Source organism: Gorilla gorilla, chromosome 6, assembly GCF_029281585.2.
Source record: "Gorilla gorilla gorilla isolate KB3781 chromosome 6, NHGRI_mGorGor1-v2.1_pri, whole genome shotgun sequence".
Lineage (NCBI taxonomy): Eukaryota > Metazoa > Chordata > Mammalia > Primates > Hominidae > Gorilla > Gorilla gorilla.
In genome coordinates, this window is record NC_073230.2 from 87,569,947 (window position 1) to 87,582,862 (window position 12,916).

Below are 12,916 nucleotides of genomic sequence, written 5' to 3' on the forward strand. Positions count from 1 at the left end.
GTCCCGGGTTCAAGCGATTCTCCTGCCTCAGCCTCTCAAGTAGCTGGGATTACAGGCCCATGCTAACACGCCTGGCTAATTTTTATATTTTTAGTAGAGATGGGGTTTTGCCATGTTGGCCAGGCTGGTCTTGAACTCCTGATCTCAAGTGATCTGCCCCCCTTGGTTTCACAAAGTGCTGGGATTACAGGGGTGAGCCACCTCGCCTGGCCTCTTCCTGCTTGCACAGAGCGAGACTCCATCTCCAAAAAAAAAGAAAAAAAAAAAAAGGATTCAAATCCAACCTGCTACTGAGCCCTTTGTGTCTGCTCTGGAGGCAGACTTCTCCCATGGTCATTGCTATAACCAGACAGCTCTGGCTCCCGTGAGCTGGGCGATCGTGAACAGGTCCTTTACCTTCTAGAGCCCCAGTCTCTGGAGAAAGAAGCCGACAGGACACATGTACAAGCAGAAAATTCTGGGCAACTCCCATTTCTCCCCTGAGTCTTAATTTTCTTTCCTGTAAAGTAGAGATAATGATGCCAATTCCGTAACAGTGGCATTAGGATTTCAACGGATGGTATGAATGAAATGATCAACTGCATCCATCCATAGAAAGTCGTTAGTAGGTTGCAAAAATGGTGGCCGGGGGCAGTGGCTCTTGCCTGTAGTCCCAGCACTTTCAGAGGCCAAGGCGGGCAGATCACGAAGTCAGGAGACGGAGACCATCCTGGCCAACATGGTGAAACCCCATCTCTACTAGAATACAAAAAAAAAAAAAAAAATTAGCCAGGTGTGGTGGCGGCCGCCTGTAGTCCTAGATACTCGGGAGGCTGAGGCAGAGGAATCGCTTGAACCTGGGAGGCAGAGCTTGCAGTGAGCTGAGATCGCACCACTGCACTCCAGCCTGGTGATAGAGCAAGACTCTATCTCATTAAAAAAAAAAAAAAAAGTAATTATTTGGCTGGGCATCGTGGCTGGTGGCGTACGGCTCACATGGGCGGACTACATGAGGTCAGGAGTTCGAGACCAGCCTAGCCAACATGGCAAAACCCCGTCTCTACTAAAAATACAAAAATTAGCCAGGTGGTGGTGCGCGCCTGTAGTCCCAGCTACTCGGGAGGCTGAGACAGGAGAATTGCTTGAGCCTGGGAGGTGGAGGTTGCAGTGAGGTGAGATCGCCCCACTGCACTCCAGCCTGGGTGACAGGGCGGAACTCTGTCTCCAAAAAAAAAAAAAAAAGTAATTATTTTAAAAAGTATGTCTTTTCTTGAGCCCACTGGTTTCCTGAGGGTCTCCTGTGCTAGAAGGGGATTCACCAATGAGGCTCTAAGGTGATGAAACTCCAGACAGTCAGCAGGTCGTGCTGGGCCAGGCCCTGCTGGGGCAGGGAAGGCCACCAAGGGCTCTGGCCTGTGTCTGGCACTGGCCTGTAAGAACTGTGGAAAAGAAGGCCCAACTAGGTCATTAATACCACAGTAAGAACTTGGATCTAGGCTGGGTGAGGTGCCTGATGCCTGTAACCCCAGCACTTCAGGAGGCTAAGACTGGAGGATCATTAGAGGCAAGGAGTTTGAGATCAGCCTGGGCAATATAGCCAGACCCTGTCACTACAATATATGTATTAAAAAATTAGCTAGGTGCAGTGGTGCACACCTGTTGTCCCAGCTACTGGGGAGGCTGAGGCGGGAGGATCTCTTGAGTCCAGGAAGTCAAGGTTGCAGTGAGCTGTGATCATACCACTGCACTCTAGTCCAGCCTGGGCTGCAGAGCAAGACCCTGTCTCTAAAAAAGACAAAAAAGGCCAGGTGTGGTGGCTCATGCCTGTAATCCCAGCACTTTGGGAGACCAAGGCAGGTGGATCTTCTGAGGCCAGGAGTTCAAGACCAGCCTGACCAACATGGTGAAACCCCGTCTCTACTAAAAATCCTAAAATTAGCTGGGTGTGGTGGCACATGCCTGTAATCCTAGCTACTTGGGAGGCTGAGGCTTGGGAATTGCTTGAACCCAGGAGGCAGAGGTGGCAGTGAGCCAAGATCACGCCACCGTACTCCAGCCTAGGTGACAGAGCGGTCTCAAAATAAATAAATAAATAAAAATTAAAAAATAAAAACAAATTAAAAAGACAAGAAGCAAACAAAGAACTCGGATCCAAAGCTGACCCCTCCAGGCTGCAATCCTGATGCCCCCACTACTCCCAGGGCCCGAAGCCCCATCTGAGAGTTATGACATGCTCTCCCCCTGAGTCCCCTTCCTGGGGGGCTCTGATGAGTCCCCTCTGTGCCCCCACCCCCATCTGTGTCAGGAACTCCCGGGACTGTGTGAGTAATGGCTGATGCAGGCAGGACGAGTAACTGTTATTCACACAACAGCACTGCCTTCCCGGGTGCCTGGGGGAGGGAGCCGGGGCTGTTGGGGTGAGGGGGGCTGAGGTGGCAGATATGAGGCAGCTAAGACTTGACAGAGGGCTCCGGGGCCCCTTCTGCTCTGTCTGGGAGGGCAGGATGATCTGGGCGCATTGAGCACCCCCGGGATCAGACTTGGGCTCTTTCCTGCAATCAGCACTCAGGCTAGGGGCTAAGACAGGGGAGAGGAGGCCATCGCCATCCCCACTGCATCTCCCCCTTCTCCCCACCTCACAAAACCCTACAGGGAGTGCCATGGGCGGGAGAGTTGGCACAGGTATTGGGCAGAACCACCCCCGCCCTGTGATGACATTGGAGGTTAGCCTCAACTGTTACCTGTCCATCTGAGCTCCTTGCCTTCCTCATTAGCTGGGAGAGTCTTGCAGCAAATGGTGGGAGAACCTGATTTGGGAGTATGAAATTCAAGGTGGTAAGGTGTGTCCCCACCTGCGTGGAACTTCCTCATCTGTCCAGTCTGGGTTTGCTCCATGGACTCACACTGCTCCACTGCAGAGGGGAAGGACCACTTGCTTTTTCTTTTTCTTTTTGTTTCTTTTTTTGAGACGGAGTTTCCCTCTGTTGCCCAGGCTGGAGTGCAATGGCACAATCTCAACTCACCACAAACTCCACCTCCCGGGTTCAAGTGATTCTCCTGCCTCAGCCTCCTAAGTAGCTGGGATTACAGGCGTGCACCATAACGCTCGGCTAATTTTGTATTTTTAGTAGAGGTAGAGTTGACGGGGTTTTACCTTGTTGGTCAGGCTGGTCTCGAACTCTTGACCTCAAGTGATCCACCTGCCTCGGCCTTCAAAAGTGCTGGGATTACAGGCGTGAGACACTGCGCCCGGCCAGCTTACTTTTTATTTTATTATTATTATTATTATTTTATTTTTGAGATGGAGTCTCCCTCTGTTGCCCAGGCTGGAATGCAGTGGCACAATCTTGGCTCACTACAAGCTCCATCTCCCAGGTTCAAGCAATTCTTCTGTCTCAGCTTCCCAAGTAGCTGGAACTACAGGCACATGCCACCACGTCCAGCTAATTTTTTTATTTCTAGTAGAGATGGGGTGTTACCATATTGGTCAGGCTGGTCTTGAACTCCTGACCTCAGGAGATCCACCCACCTCGGCCTCCCAAGGTGCTAGGATTACAGGCATGAGCCACTGCGTCCAGCTGGCTTGCTTTTTCTTTACAGTTCTTTCTTCCTTTCTTTCTTTTCTTTCTTTCTTTCTCTCTCTCTCTCTCTCTTTCTTTCTTTCTTTCTCGCTTTCGCTCTTTCTCTCTCTCTCTCCTTCTCTTTTGACAAAGTCTTGCTATGGAGTGCAGTGGTGTAACCTCAGCTCACGGCAACCCCCGTCTCTCAGGTTTAAGCGATTCTCCTGCCTCAGCCTCCCGAGTAGCTGGAGTTACAGGCATGCGCCACCACGCCCGGCTGTTTTCGGTATCTTTAGTAGAGACAGGGTTTCGCCATATTGGCCAGGGTGGTCTCAAACTCCTGGCCTCAACTGATCTGCCTGCATTGGCCTCCCAAAGTGCTGGGATTCCACGCGTGAGCCACCGCGCCTGGCCTTCTTTAGAGTTTTAGAAGTTCCCTTCCCCTAACTTCAGCAATAACAGGGCTAGTATACACAGAGCACTTGCTGTTTGTTTGCTAGGCCCTGTTTCATAGCATTATTTTATTTCATTTTCATACAACTAAACTAAAAAAATGGGTATTGGGGACCAGGTGCATTGGCTCATGCTTGTAATCCCAGCACTTTGGGAGGCCAAGGCAGGAGGATCCCTTGAGCCTGGGAGTTCGAGACTGGCCTGGGCAAAATAGTGAGACACTGTCTCCACAAAAAATACAAATATATATACATATATATTCTGGCGTGGTGGCCTGGGCCTGAAGTCCCATCCACAGTGGATGCACCGCAGGCCCCTGCAGAAGGGGCCCCAAGGCCCTGACCAAGGAGGAATTCCAGCTTCCCTCTTCCTGCTTCAACCCTTTGCTGTGTTCGGCCCCCATCCTCTGCACGAATGGTCAAGGTCCTGGCTGGTGGCCAGCCCTGTCTGGACAGGAGGAAACCGTTATGCGAGGGGTAGAACATGAAGTCCTCAAGAACAGAAATTCCAGCGGAAGGGAAACAATGCGTAGGGGATAGAGTCATCCCCACGGGGGCAAGGGAAGGGACAGGGCCTTCCTGCCCCAAGTGGGGTAAACAACCCAGGCCTGGGGAAGCTCACAGCATCTAGCGTCTTCCAGGCAGGGCTGGAGTGCTGGGTGGGGCACCGCGTTGGACCAGCTGGAAGAAATGGGTCCCTGCACTGTTTTCTGGCCTTTCAAGGCTGATATGCTCCTATGGGGAGGAACAGGATTCCACTGCCAAAGTCAGGGGATCAAGGGAAGAACTGGAGGAGGATCCAGCTAAGGAGGTTCCACTGTGGCTGAGGCCATGATGGCCATAGCCCTCAATGGCCAGTCAGCTGCTGGCCACCAAATAAGACAGCCCTTGCTTTTTTTTGTTCGTTTGTTTTCGATTTTGTTTTGAGACAGGGTCTCTCTCTGTCACCCAGGTTGGAGTTCAGAGGTATGATCATGGCTCACTGCAGCCTCAAGCTCTCGGGCTCAAGTGATCCTCCCACCTCAGCCTCCCTAGTAGCTGGGACCATAGGCACACGCCAGCACGCCCAGCACACTCAAAAATTTTTTAAAAATTTTTGTAGAAATGGGGTCTCGCTATGTTGCTCAAGCTGGCCTCAAACTCCTGGGCTTAAGCAATCCTCCTGTTTCGGCCTCCCAAAGTGCTGGGATTACAAGCGTGAGCCACCATGCCCAGTGGGCTCCAGGTTTTAGGGCAGGATTTTCAGGAGCCAGAGCTTGTGGAAAGCTCCATTAGGGGTGAAAGAGGCCAGTCTAGGGCCACCCTCTGTGGTACTGCAGGGGACAATTTCCTTTTCTTTCAGGGCCCAGACCAGGCTAGCCTTGAGCAGAGCAGGAATGAGCCTTCTCTCAGGGCTAGAAAAGAAGCTTCCATCTGGAAGGGACAGAAGAAACGACACAGTGCCCCTGGGATTCCCCAGCCCAGTCTCCCATGCTGGCAGGGCTAGAGGGAAGATTGAGGCAAAGAGTCTAAAAATTCCTGCCTGCCTTAGTCTGGATTTGTGGTTGCTTCTGTAATTTGTTTAGGTGGCTTTGATCAGCAAATCCATTTGTTTTTCAGCTTTCAGGGTCTATTTGCCTTTTTTTTTTTGAGATGGAGTTTCGCTCTTGTTGCCCAGGCTGGAGTGCAATGGCGCGATCTCGGCTCACCGCAACCTCCGCCTCCCGGGTTCAAGCAATTCTCTTGCCTCAGCCTCCCATACCACGCCCAGCTAATTTTTGTATTTTTAGTAGAGATGGGGTTTCACCATGTTGGTCAGGCTGGTCTCGAACTCTCGACCTCAGGTGATCTGCCAGCCTCGGCCTCCCAAAGTGCTGGGATTACAGGCGTGACCCATCACACCCGGCCCTGCTTGCCTTTTCTTTAGAGTTTTTGAAGTTCCCATCCCCAAACTGCAGCAATAACAGGGCTAAGATACATATAGCAGTTGCTGTTTGCTAGGCCCTGTTTCATACTCATTATTCTATTTCATTTTCATACAACTAAGAAATGGTTATTGACAGCCAGGCACGGTGGCTCACGCCTGTAATCCCAGCACTTTGGGAGGCTGAGGCAGGCAGATTGCTTAAGGTCAGGAGTTCGAGCCCAGCCTGGCCAACATGGTGAAACCACGTCTCTACTAAAAATATAAAAATTAGCCGGGCATGGTCGTGGGTGCCTGTAATCCCAGCTACTAGGGAGACTCAGGCAGGAGAAATGCTTGAACCCTGGAGGTGGAGGTTGCAGTGAGCCGAGATTACACCACTGTATTCCAACCTGGGTGACAGAGGGAGACTCCATCTCAAGAAAAAATAAAAAATAAAATAAATAAATAATTAATTAAAAATGGGTATTGGGGACCAGATGTGGGGGCTCACTCCTGTAATCCCAGTACTTTGGGAGGCTGAGACTGGAGTATCACTTGAGGCCAGGAACTGGAGGCCAGGGATTGGAGACCAGCCTGGGCAACACAGCAAGACTCTGTCTTGCAAACATAGCAAGACTCTGTCTGCCCAAGAAAAAAATGTAATAATACTAATAATTAGCTGGGTGTGGTGGCATGCACCTGTAGTCCCAGCTACTCCGGAGGCTGAGGAGGGAGGGTAGCTTGAGGACAGGAGTTCAAGGCTGCAGTGAGCTATGTGATCATGCCACTGCACTCCAGCCTGGATGACAGAGAGAGACTCTTTCTCTTAAAATAACAAAATAAGGTATTGGTCATATTCTCATTTGAAAGATGAGGAAACTGACAGATAGAGGATTTGCTATCCTGCTCAAAGTCACTCAGCTAAGAGAGAGACTGGCTCCAGCAGCCCCAGCTCTTAACCAGACTTCATCCTGTTTCTCCGTATCTCAGCTGTTCCCCCGACATGACCCTTGCATGCCTGTCCCCTATCCCCAACCCAGGATACTTCAAGCCCCTCACCGTGTGTCCCACTGCTCCCTATGAGTTCCTTCATTGGCCCCTTCCTTCACAACTTTTTTTAAAGAGACAGACTCTCACTCTGTAGCCCAGGCTGGAGTGCAGTGGCATCATCTCGGCTCACTGTAGCCTCCACCTCCCGGGTTCAAGTGATTTTCCTGCCTCAGCCTCCTGAGTAGCTGGGATTACAGGCACCTGCCACCATGCCCGGTTAATTTTGTATTTTTAGTAGAGACGGGGTTTCACTAAGCTGTCCAGGCTAGTCTCGAACTCCTGACCTTGTGATCCACCCACCTTGGCCTCCCAAAGTGTTGGGATTACAAGCGTGAGCCACTGTGCCTGGTCATGAGACCCTGTTTCAAAAAAAAAGGTTCTAAGGAGATTTACACCAAGAGGCTCTTGAGTGACACATGAGATCAGATTAGGCCCCTAGAGAGGGGATGTGTGAGGCCTGGAGCAGACAGGGAAGGGTCCGGTGACCTTGGCATAGAGCAGAGGGGTATGGCGGGGGGCTGGTCGGGAGGACGTCTCAGCCTGGAGAAGCAGTTGTGTGCAGAAACCAGGTTGGAGGGTCTGGACATGGAGGACCCCAAAGGGCAGACCGTGGGATTTGCTCCGTGTGTGGGAACCTGGGGGAACCTCCTATTCCCTTGTTTGCTGCACGTCAGCTACCCGCCCAGACCTGCTCTCTTAGTCACTTCTGTGCCAGGTGCTCCCTTCCCTGAAGCTCTGGGGCAGAGATGAGGCTCCTGTTATTCACAGCCTGAACCACGACAGCCGTCTCCCTCCAGGCACACTCCCTGGGTGCAACCCAGCCTGCCAGCTCATTCCCCTAGGAGACTGGCCCCAGACCCAGACAACCTGGGTCGTGCCAGGGACAGCAGATGCTTGGGGCCCTGCAGGCAGAGACCTCTCCCTCCTCCTGAGCCCTTTAGCCCTGGACTGGCCAGCTTGGTCCAAGGATCAGCATCTCAGGAAGCAGAGGCAGTTGTTGTGTGTCCACGGCCTTGCTCCTGGACAGGGGACACCAGGGAAATTAGAGAGACCAACAGAGGAGCTTTAGGGTCTAGGAGGTTTGGGAGCCCCCTTCTCTTTCTGAGCCACCGATTTAGAGCTAGCAGAAGCAGTTCTGCTTTGGGTGGATCAAGCATCTCGTTCTTGAACCTAAACTCCGGGAACTGGGCCCAGGGGACCTTGTCTTCAAGTCCCCATCTTTTCAGGAAATGACATGCCAAACTCCATTTGCTCTTGTCTATCTTTGGTAGCAGCTCATCAGGGAAGTGGGGGCGGAGGCAGGGGCTGAGCCCAGAAGGAAAGCCCCAGGCTCGGGAACCCCCCAACCCCCCACCTGTTGCTGTTTCTGAGAATCCCGTGAGGCCCACAGGTAAAAGGTCATGTTGTGTCCAAAACACCGGGCTGGTTTTCCGGGTTGAATCAGAGCTGGTCAGCAGCTCTGCAGCAGGTGGAAGGCAGCAGGGCTGTCCGCCTTGGCCTGGGCGGGATTCCCCACCCTCTCTCTCCAACAGGGCTTTCCTGTCCAGTAGACCGTTAGTTCCGCTGGCTGGATGAATGAGCGTGCGTGCGTGCGTGTGTGTGTGTGTGTGTGTGTGTGTGTGTGTGTGTTTGTGCTTTTGTAATGGGTGTCTGCCAGGGCTGTGGTAATTGCAGGGCCTCCCCAGGGCTCCCCACGTTTCCCAACAAACACAGTGCCTCTTTTTTTTTTTTTTTTTTTTTTGAGACAGAGTCTTGCCGTCGCCCAGGCTGGAGTGCAGCGATGCGATTTCTGCTCACTGCAGTCTCCGCCTCCCGGGTTCAAGCGATTCTCCTGCCTCAGCCTCCCAAGTAGCTGGGACTACAGGCATGCGCCACCACGCCTGGCTAATTTTTGTATTTTTAGTAGAGACAGGTTTCACCAAGTTGGCCAGGCTGGTCTCGAATTCCTGACCTCAAGTGATCCACCTGCCTCGGCCTCCCAGAGTGCTAGGATCATAGGTGTCAGCCACTGCGCCCGGCCCCCACCCCTCCCCCCACCGTGCCTGTTCTGCAGAAGATGAGCAGAAGCTGTGTGGGTGAAAGGGGAAACTGGGAAGTTATCTGTAAACACGGGGTTGGGGGCACACCTCGATTTGCCACATCTGTTCCTCTCCTCCCATCACAAGATCTGATTTTTGTTTTTGCCACCCATCTCTTGCAATTAGGCAGGTCCACTCGCTGCCCCCACTTCAACTTCTGGGGGTCTTTTGTGGCCAGTCTCCGGCCACACACACTCCTCTCTGGAATGTTGCCCCTCCTTTGCAGATCTGTGGTCCACAGAGCCTTCTAGGGCTTCCACCTTTCCCCCAAAACCACCCTCTGCTGTCTGTCCTTTGAACCTGAAAATTCTTGCAATAGGACCCACAGCATCACACACAGAGTTCAGCACTAGCTTGCTTTCCATTGTCAGGGGCTTGAGACCAGCCTGGCCAACATGGTGAAACCCTGTCTCTACTAAAAATACTGCCATGTATTCATTTTGCTTTCCCTACTGGATGGTAAGAATTTAGGGGTTAGGAACTGTTTGGGTCTACACTTTCCTCCTGTGCCCCTTAATACTGCATGATATGGGCCAAGTGCAGTGGCTCGTGCTTGTAATCCCAGCACTTTGGGAGGCTGAGACAGGAGAATCACTTGAGCCCAGGAGTTCAAGACCAGCCTGGGTAACACAATGAGATCCCTCCTCTACAAAAAATAAAATAATTAGCTAGGCATGGTGGCGCACAACTGTGGTCCCAGCTACTCGGAAGGCTGAGGTGGGAGGATTGCTTGAGCCTAAGAGTTGGAGGCTGCAGTGAGCTATGATCACACCACTGCACTCCAGGCTGGGCGACAGAGTGAGACCCTATCTCTGAAAAAACAAAAACGGGCCGGGCGCGGTGACTCATATCTGTAATCCCAGCACTTTGGGAGGCCGAGGTGTGTGGATCACCTGAGGTCAGGAGTTTGAGACCAGCCTGGCCAACATGGCGAAACCCCGTCTCTACTACAAATACAAAAATTAGCCGGGCATGGTGGCAGATACCTGTAATCCCAGCTACTTAGGAGGCTGAGGTGGGAGAATTGCTTGAACCTGGGAGGCGGAGGCTGCAGTAAGCTGAGATCGCACCACTGCACTTCAGCCTGGGCGACAGAGCAAGACCCCGTCTTAAAACAAACAAACAAACAAACGAACAAAAACAAAAACAAAAAAAGCCAACAACAGATAAACTGAATACTGCACAATGGGCAGTGCTTGGGCCCAACAGTGAAGTACTCCAAAGTGAAAATTTCCTTCTGAGAACTTAATTAGGAAGAAACTCAGTTTAGGAGAGGATATTAGCCTTCTAGAAATTACCTTAGGCGACTGTCTGTCTGCAAATGTTCCAAATCCGGTTAAGGAGACCTGGGAGGAACCTCAGAGGAGCTGACACAATTGTGATTGCAACTTAAGAGAAGCAACAGCATCACTGTCCGTCTGAAGGAAAATGCCAGTTCGAGGAGGGCGTTCTGTGGGCGTTAGGAGGGTGTTCTGCAGGCTTCAGAAAGGGGGGAATCCACAGAGATCATGCTTGGCACGGGGTCTCCAATTGTTCAGAAAAGTTGGTGTCCTGTCCCGAAAATGTCACTGTCCAGGCCATGGGACAGATGTGTCTCCAAGTGGTGAGGATGTCTCTGATTGTCATTGCTAGACAACAGCAGTCATTAGGATCATCCAACACCCCGCCCTGGCCTTGTTATATTTATTTATTTACTTACTTATTTATTATTTGAGACAGAGACTTGCTCTGTCACCCAGGCTGGAGTGCAGTGGTGCAAGCTCGGCTCACTGCAACCTCCACCTCTCAGGTTCAAGTGATTCTCCTGTCTCAACCTCCTGAATAGCTGGGATTACAGGTGAGCGCTACCACGCCAGGCTAATTTTTGTATTTTTAGTAGAGATGGGGTTTCACCATGTTGGCCAGGCTGGTCTCGAACTCCTGACCTCAGGAGATCCGCCCACCTTGGCCTCCCAAAGTGCTGGGATTACAGGCATAAGCCACCACGCCTGGCCTATTGTTTTATTAAGAGACAGTCTTGCTCTGTCATCCAGGCTGGAGTGCAGGGATGCCATCATAGCTCACTATAGCCTCAAACTTCCAGACTCAAACGGTCCTCTCACCTCAGCCTCCTGAGTAGCTGGGATTATAGGCACGCACCACCATGCCTTGTTAATTTTTAAATATTTTGTAGAGATGGGCCAGGCACAGTGGCTCATGCCTGTAATCCCAGCACTTTGAGAGGCTGAGGAGGGTGGATCACTTAAAGTCAGAAGTTTGAGACCAATCTGGCCAATATGGTGAAACCCCGTATCTACTAAAAATACAAAAATTAGCTGGATATGGTGGCAGGCGCCTGTAATCTCAGCTACTCAGGAGGCTGAGGCAGGAGAATGGCTTGAACCCAGGAGGCAGAGGTTGCAGTGACCCTAGATTGTGCCTCTGCACTCCAGCCTGGCTGACAGAGCGAGATCCTGTCTCAAAAAAGAAAAAAGTATTTTGTAGAGACAGGGTCTCACTATGTTGCCCAGGCTGGTCTTGAACTCCTGGGCTCAAGTGATCCTCCTGCCTTGACCTCCTGAGTAGCTGGAATTACAGGCACAAGTCACTGCACCTGGTTTGTTTATGTTATTAATCTCATTTATTCCAGGAACCCCGTGGCATATCTTACTGTGATCATTTTACAGACGAAGAACAGAGGTTCAGAGAGGCTAAGTAACCTCTACAGATGTCACCCAGTTAGTGAGTGGTGGAGCTGCGTTAAGCTCTCCTTGCCCTGAACCCCTTTCTTGGAAGGGGAGAAGGACCCGAAGTGGAGAGGATGCACCTTCTGTCTGAGGACAGGGGCTTCTGGAGGGAGATTGGGCAGGGCATAGGGGTGCTTATGTAGGGCTCTGCCCCTCGCCTATGCCCAGCATGTGCCCATGAGAGACAGACTTGGCAGCTGTGGTCCTCAGATGAGGACTAAAATGATAGGAAATGGAGGGAAATTCCAGTCTTGATCCTTTGATGAGGCAGGAGCTGGCCTAGTGCCCTGCCTGGGAACACCCTGACAGATCACAGAGATACACCCCCTTCCCCATCTAAACACCAAGGAGGCCGGGTGTGGTGACTCAAGCCTGTAATCCCAACACTTTGGGAGACTCAGGTGGGCGGATCACCTGAGGTCAGGAGTTTGAGACCAGCCTGGGCAACATGGCAAAATCTAAAATCTACTAAAAATACAAAGCTTAGCCAGGCATGGTGGCAGGGGCCTGTAGTCCCAGCTACTCTGGAGGCTGAGGCAGGATAATCGCTTGAACCCGGGAGGCAGAGGTTGCAGTGAGCTGAGATCGCACCGCTGCACTCCAGCCTGGGCAACAGAGCAAGACCCTATCTCGAAAAATAAACATAAACATAAACGTAAAAAAAAAAAACACACCAAAGAGGAGGCCCTTCCCCGGCCAAGTGCAGGAGCCCCCACAGGAGGCACCAGGAGCTCTCTCCAGCGCCTGCAACAGGCTCTCCCGTGGGTGGAGACACCCACGCGTGTCTTCCTGAGCAGGGAGGATCTGCATCCTGCCCCCTGTTGCTGATATTCAAGCGTCTCCATTCCTCTCTCCAGGGATCACACGGGAACAAATAACTGGGGAGAGATCAAAGCCCATGTGGCCGGCCTGGGACAACTGTGTCAGCCCTGGCAAAGCCTGCGCATGAGGGCTTCTGGGGAAGCCATACCCCACTTAATCTGGCCAATTTTTTGTTTGTTTGTTTTTGTTTTTCTGTTTTTTGTTTTTTCTTGAGATAGAGTCTCACTCTGCTGCCCAGGCTAGAGTGCAATGGCACGATCTCAGTTTGCTGCAAACTTCACCTCCCGGTTCAAGCGATTCTTGAGCCTCAGCCCCCCGAGTAGCGGGGATTACAGGCGTGTGCCACCAGGCCCGGCTAATTTTT